This window comes from Cebus imitator, unplaced genomic scaffold (genome assembly GCF_001604975.1).
Source record: "Cebus imitator isolate Cc_AM_T3 unplaced genomic scaffold, Cebus_imitator-1.0 Scaffold292, whole genome shotgun sequence".
NCBI lineage: Eukaryota > Metazoa > Chordata > Mammalia > Primates > Cebidae > Cebus > Cebus imitator.
In genome coordinates this window covers 2,722,571-2,730,438 of record NW_016107607.1, presented here as the reverse complement: position 1 = coordinate 2,730,438, position 7,868 = coordinate 2,722,571, and positions in this window count along the sequence as shown.

The window sequence follows — 7,868 nt, the reverse complement described above, 5'->3', positions numbered from 1 at the left end:
CTTGGCTCACTGTAACCTCTACCTCCCCAGTTCAAGTGTTTCTCATGCTGCAGCCTCCCAAGTAGCTGGAATTACAGGCGTGTGCCACACACCTGGCTATTTTTTGTATTTTTTAGTAGAGGTGGAGTTTTGCCATGTTGACCAGGCTGGTCTTGAACTCCTGGCCTCAAGTGATTCACCCACCTGGCCTCCCAAAATGCTGGAATTACAAGCATGAGCCACTGCACCCTGCCAATAGTTAATTAGCTTTTATTGCTGAATAATATCCCATTGTATGGATATTCCCCTATTTTGTTTATCCATTCATCAATGGGATAAGAATTTGGATCGTCCCTACTTTTGGAGTAGTATAAATAACACTACTATGTAACATTCATGTACAAGTACTTGTGTGAACACACGTTTTCAGTTTTCTTGGGTATATATCTGGCAGTGGAATTGCTATATCATATGGTAACTACATGTTTAATTTCTTGAGTAACTAACAGGTTGTCTTCCAAAGCTATTGTACCAGTTTACATTACCACCAGTAATATGTGAGGGTTCCAATTTCTTGACGTCCTCACCAATATTTATTTTGTTTGTTTTTTGAATTATAGCCATCCTAGTGGGTGTGAGATGTTCTCTTATTTCTGATTTACATTTCCCTAATGAGCATCTTGTCATGTGCTTATTGGTTATTTGTAGAAATTCATTGGTGAACTGTCTACTCAGATTCTTCTCTCTTTTTAAAATTAGGTTACTTGTCTTTTTATTGATTTTTTTGTTAAATTATAATTGTCTTCTTTATGTTCTGGAAACAAGTCCCTTATCAAATATATGATATGCAAATATTTTCTATCATTCTCTCAGTTATCTTTTCACTTTCTTGATTGTTTCTTTTGACGCATGAATGTTTTTAATTTTGAGAACATCTCATTATTTATTTTTTCTTTGATTTCTTGTGCTTTTGGTGTCATATCTAAGAAACTTCTAATCCAAGATCAAAAAGATGTGCATGTACGCTTTCTTCTAAGAGTTGTATATTTTTAGCCTGTACATTTAGATCTGTCATTCATTTTCAGTTAATTTTTATGTATAGTGACAGGTTGGGGTTCGACTTTAATCATTTTCATGTGCATNAGTTGAAAAGATGATTTTCTCCCATTGAATTGTCTTGGCACTCTGAGAAAAATCAATTAACCAAAAATGTAAGTTTTTATTTCTTAGTTCTCAATTCTGTTCCATTGATTGTATATGTGTCTATATCTATATCCTATGCCAGAACTCACTGTCATGATTACTATTGCTTTGTACTAAATTTTGAAACCACGAGGTGTAAGTCCTCAAATTTTGTTCTTCATTTTCAAGACTATTTCGACTCTTCTGGTTTCCTTGCACTTCCATATGAATTTTATAATCAGCTTATCAACTTGTACAAAAATAAAGCAGCTACAATTTTGATGGAGATTGTTTTAAATCTGTAGATTGCTTTGAGGAATATTGCCATCTTAGCCATATTAAGTCTTCTAATCCATGAACATGGGATGCTAGGACAAGTCATTTAACCTCCCTGGTTTCACTTGCTTCATTTCTCAAATGGAAATAATAATGGTCATTCTATGTTACAGGGTTTTTGTGAAAACTGCATAAAAAATTATCTTGAAGTGCGGAATATAATACAAATATAAGGAATGATTTATGTTAGCATTATAGGAATCTGTATAGCCTCTCGATGTGATAATTCTATAGAGCATTGAAAGCATTTATGTTTGTTTCTTCCAAAATTAGTTTCATGTCTTTGAAACCAAAATTTTTATTTCTTAGGTACCTACTGTGTGTTTGGTGCCACAGTACGCTCCATGGCATAGAGATAAAGAGTATTGGCTTTAGAGGCAAACTACCTGCGTTCAGTTCCCAGTTCTACTACCTGATTTGACCTTAGACAAGTTATTTGTATCTCTGTCACTCAGTCTTCTTGTTTAGTAAATAAATCTAGTAATATTGTAGTACCTACTTCAGAGGATTGTTGCAAAAATTGAATAAATTAATTCATATAAAGAGCTTAGAAATGTGCCCAACACATTGTCAGAACTTAATAAATGTTAACCATCATTATAACATCATTTAGAAATATTTTAGGGTCCTACATCCAGTGGTATTTATATTCAAATACATATGAAAGAGCCTCTAACCTCTTGGTTTGCATGATTACCTTCAGTCAGGCATTTGCTTGGAGGTGGAGTACCCTCTCTGAAGAAGCTAGACTTAAATGGAAATTCTCACACAATAAACTGGGGACTACAATTTCCATGATTGGTTATATGAATAAATAAAATTGATTTTAAAATACATTTGACATTTTGCAATATGAAGCCCTTTTTAGTTGTTTAAACAGAAAACATGCAGGTTGCTTGGGATAACTGTTTTGTGAGAAATGGGTGCAGCGACATTCCATCATTTTTTTCTGTTGGTGTCTATTCTGCTCTTAAGTTTCACTTACTAGAAACAGCTAGGAGAGAGTCAGAACTGTATATGCACATCCATGCTGCGTCTGTTTCCAAATTGCTTAGAAACAGTCTGATTTTCGGTGGCATCTGGTTCTAGGGCACTTGCGTTGGGCTGATGACTTGTACAGCACTCTGCCTACTGCTAGTCTTCTCAAAGCTTGAGCTTAGGGAAATCATCACTGAAGCCACTTCAGTTAGGAGCAGACTGGGAATCACAGCACCCAACACTATAACAACACACTGAAAAAGACACAGAGCAATTTCTCTTAGAATCAGAGGATCAAAGCGATTGCAGGGAACCTTGGCAGGCCATGTGGATCCTAGTTCATTCCTCAGTCTCTAGGAAGCCCTACAGCAAAATCATTTAGGATAAACTGATGGGTAGCACCCACTCCTACATTATCTGCTGTTTATTTAGGCCATTTTCTAAATCAGGAGAAGTGGGTGTTAGGACACTTGAACATTTAAATGGAGTTTGGGGGATAAGGCCCAAAATAGGAAATCTGCCCTCCACAATTCTCTCATGTCCAAGCATGGAAAATCTCAGAAACAAAAGGGCATGGGAGAGAAAGCCAAATAGCAACAGATCCCTTGTGCCAGCCAAGTGTTGCTTAGTAAAGCAACCTGGTTATTGGATGTGGGTACAGTCATGTGGAAGTGGTAGAATGAGTAAGTCAAGGTAAGTCAAAGGCAAAACAAGCTAATAGCAGCCTTGTAGTTTAAACTTAAAGGAAATCTCTGATGCTCTTATGAATATTGGAGACATTCTGATGAAATGATTTCTTCTATTTGCTGCTTATAATAATTAAAAATAATTTATGAATCCAAAAGATGGTAAGTATTGGTCAGAGCTGGATGTGAACCCTGGAAAGAATCACATTAGTTTCTTTTAAAATTTAAAATTGTGCTCTCAACCTCCTTGTTCTCCTCTCCCCAGTTCTGCTCTCTAGTTGGCCTCTGTTTTATTTCTCTCCACCGAAGTGCTTTTTCATCCCTCATTTTTTGAAGTTCGGCTTCTATTCTTCCTGCTCATCATTAAAATATATGTTTTTTATGGTGTAGATTCAAATAAATATGAAGAGGAAGTCAATCTGATTGAACTAATTCAAGGTAAAGTAGGGATGATTGAAAAGTCTTCAGTAATCACTGGAATCTGCATTTTATAAAGAGATCAGTTTCCTCCAAATTAATTTCTAATCTTGGGAAAATTTTAAACTAAGTCATTTGATGAATATTTTTGGAGGAAATGTTTGGGAGACAGAAGGGTTCTCATGATGTCCTTCAGATCACATATTATTTTGCCCACACTGTTTTGGCTACATTCTAGTTGTAAAGTCACCTATGACAGGAAGTATGGTCACAACTTCAAAAAGCCTATGCACTCAGAGGTATGAGGCCTTGAAGTATTAAGTGTTAAATGAAAGTGAGAACCAGAGGCTTCAAAGTTGTTTATTGGGTCTCTGTGGAAATTCCTAGTTTGCATCTCCCTGGAGGAAAATTTCTCTCTTTGTTTTGCACCCACAAGGCAGTCTGACAAAGGCTCATGATGGCTTTCTGCCTTGGAGTTTTCTTACTGAGAAGGTAGTAGGTAGAGGTGAATGAGAAGATGAGCATCAAAAGGGAGTTTAAAATTTGAGATACTCTAAACTAATGGGGAAAGAGAGAGAACCCCTTAATATCTGTCAGCTTCAGTCAACCAGGTAGATGGTATGGTTTTTTGCTCTCTTAATTTAAGAGTTGGTGAAATTCAGTCTTGGACTGACACACCCTTGTGAGAAGGGCATGCATTGCTTCACAAGCAAATTTATTGCAGATGACAAGAAACAGATCCGGCAGTGAGGTTCCACCTGGCTGGGCAGTGACTGATTTACAGATGCTTGGCTATGCTTGAGCTTTGGAAGCACATTTTTTATTCTAAGCTTTTTCCCTTGGGGTTTCTACCTCATCACTAGCTCTGCCCTCTTCCTCACACAGAAAGACACCATGCCGTTTGCAGGGGCCGTATACCTACTGCTCGGTATCACCATTATTCTGAATGACAAAACAGCCAAATAAGACCCAAGAGAAAGCGAAAGTTAATGAGCTGAAAGATTCCAAAACTTCTGAACTAGGCTGCCTGAAAACTTCGAAAAGATATTTAATTCTGATGGATTTAGCTGCTTAATATCTTTAACAGTGACGTATGCTGTTCATTAATAATTGCTATTTTTTTTCTCTTCGTTGACACCTACCCTGCTCTCTAACCTGCCCAGAATATCTACCCAGTTGGTTCTCAACAATGTCTATAAATGAGAATTACCCAAGGAATACATTTTTTTAAATCTAGATAACCCAGTCCTATCCCAGACCTACTAAATAAGAGTTCCTGGATATAGGGCATGTGTAGTCACATATTACGAAATAGTTTCTCCTATGAGTTTTGAGGCATAGCTGAGGTTGAAAACCACTGCCTTAGCCTCATCTAGATGAATTTTATCTTTATGAAAATTCTGTGAGATATGTACTATCCCCATTTTACTGATGAGGAAACTTGAGGCTCCTTGCATTTTCATGATTGGCCAAAGGTCACACAGCTATAAATTTGCTAAGCTAAGATTTAAAACCAGATCAATTGCTTCAAAGGACATACCATTTCTATTCATCACACCAATGAGCTATGCATAATTTTTCTCAGTGCCCTAGTATAAACCTCTTTCAAACCAAGAGTCTTGCTCTAATAGTTTCCATCCCTCTCTTGGTCTTTAGTTCCATCATATTGATGCTTTTCTACTTTTTAAAATCTATCCATCATTTTCCTGGATAGAAAAGATGGAAGCAACATAGGTACTGAGTAATTCCATAATCTCCCTATATTTGCTACCATTACACTATCACATTATCAATCTTAATCAACAGATATGTACTCTCCTTTTCATGTGCCTGTCTGCCATCTGTATGTCTTCTTTTGATAAATGTCTATTCACATCTTTTGCCCATTTTTAAATTGGATTATTAGACTTTTTCCTCTTGAATTGTTTGAGCTTCTTATATATTCTGGTTATTAATCTCTTATAAAATGGATAGTTTGCAAATACATTTTTCAATTATATGGGTTATCTCTTCATTTTTTATTGTTTCCTTTGCTGTACAGAAGCTTTTTAACTGATATGATCACATTTGTCCATTTTTACTTTGTTACCTGTGCTTGTGGGACATTGCTCAAGAAATTTTTGGCCAAACCAACATCCTGGAGCTCTTCCCCAAAGTTCTCTTGTGGTGGTAGATTCACAGTCTAAGATCTTAGATTTGTCTTTAATCTATTTTGATTTGATTTTTGTTTATGATGAGAGATAGGGTTCAGTTTTATTCTTCTACATATGGATATCCAGTTTTTCTAGCACCATTTATTGAAGAGACTGTCTTTTCTCTAATATATGTACTTGACACATTTGGTTTTTTTAAGATGTATCTTTATTTATTTTATTATTATTTATATACTTTAAGTTCTGGGGTACGTGTTCAGAACATGCAGGCTTGTTACATAGGTATACACGTACCATGGTGTGGAAGACAGTGTGGTGATCCCTCAAGGGTCTAGAACTAGAAATACCATTTGACTCAGCAATCCCATTACTGGGTATATACCCAAAGGATGATAAATGATTCTATTATAAAGGTACATGCACACGTATGTTTATTGTGGCACTGTTCACGATAGCAAAGACATCTTTGTTGAAAATGAGTTCACTTTAGATGTATGGATTTATTTCTGGGTTCTCTCTTCTGTTTCATTGGTCTATGTGTCTGTTTTTATGCCAATACCATGCTGTTTTGGTTACTATAGCTCTATAGTATAATTTGACATTAGGCAATGTAATTCCTCCAGTTTTGTTCTTTTTGCTGAGGATAGCTTTGGCTTTTCTGGAGCTTTTGTGGTTCCATATAAATTTTAGGATTATTTTTCTATTTCTGTGAAGCATATTATTGGTATTTTAATAGGGCTTGCATTCATTTTATAGATTGTTTTGGGTAGTATGAATATTTTAACAATATTAATTCTTCCAATCCATGAACATGGAAAATCTTTCCATTTTTGTTTGTCCTCTTCAATTTATTTTGTCAGTGTTTTATAGTTTTCATTATGGAGATCTTTCACTTCTTTGGTTAATTCCTAAGTCTTTAATTTTATATGTGGCTGTTGTAAATGGGATTATTTTTTTGATTTCTTTTTCAGATTATTTGCTATAGGCATATAGAAATGCTACAGATTTTTTATGTTGCTTTAGTATTCTGCAACCTTACTGAATTTGTTGTATCAGTTCTAATAGTTTTTTGGTGGAGTCTTCGGGTTTTTCCAAGTACAAGATCCTATCATCTGCAAACAAAGATAATTTTTCTTCTTTTTTAATTCAGACACCCTTCATTTCTTTCTCTTGTCTAATTGCTCTGGCAAGGACTTCCAGTACAATGCTGAATAACAGTGTTAAAAGTGGTTGTTACAATTTTAAAACTACACTTTTAATCAACTCCCTCAATTTGCTGATGAAGAAACTGAGGTCCAGAGAAGTAAATTGACTTGCCCAAAGTCATACAGCATATAGTAAATCAAGATGTAAAATTCAAATTTTCTCATTTGAAGTCCAATCCTTTTTCTAACACATTCAATATGGTAAAGATGGAAAACAGCATCATGTTCAGAAAGTTCTGAAGAAAATCCTGGTTACAAAAGAGAATAATAATATTAAGAGTTTATGTATCTTGAATGATTACTATATGCCAGGCTCTTTTACTGCTTACTTCTGGCTATGCTCTGGCTGTTTTAGAGTGGCTTCACCTGAATTCAAGTACTGCACCTGCATCACTCACATGTCTTTGAGTGCCCCTGGAGCACATCCAGCCTCCTGGCCTCTTCGCCTCCACTTCTGTTGCTGTAATTCAGGTCTAGATTATCTTTTTCTTTAAATCACAGCTTTATTGAGATATAATTTGCATACCATAAAACTAATGCATTTAAATAGTGCACATACGAGGGTTTCTAGTATATTTACAGAGCTGTACAAGCATCCCCACAATCTGATTTTAGAATATTTTCCCCATGCCCATTAGCAATCACACCCCATTCTTTCCTCTCTAAAGCCCTGGTAACCACTAATCTATTTTGTGTCTATGAATTTGCCTTAGACACAAAGTAGATTATGTGGACACAGGGAAGGGAGCATCACACACTGGGGTCCGTTGGTGGGGGTAAGGGGAGGGATAGTGGGAGGCAGGGTTGGGAGGGATAATGTGGGGAGAAATGTCAGGTATAGGTGATGAGGGGATGGAGGCAGCAAACCACCTTGCCATGAATGTACCTATGCAACAATTTTGCATGATCTGCACATATAACCCAGAATCTAA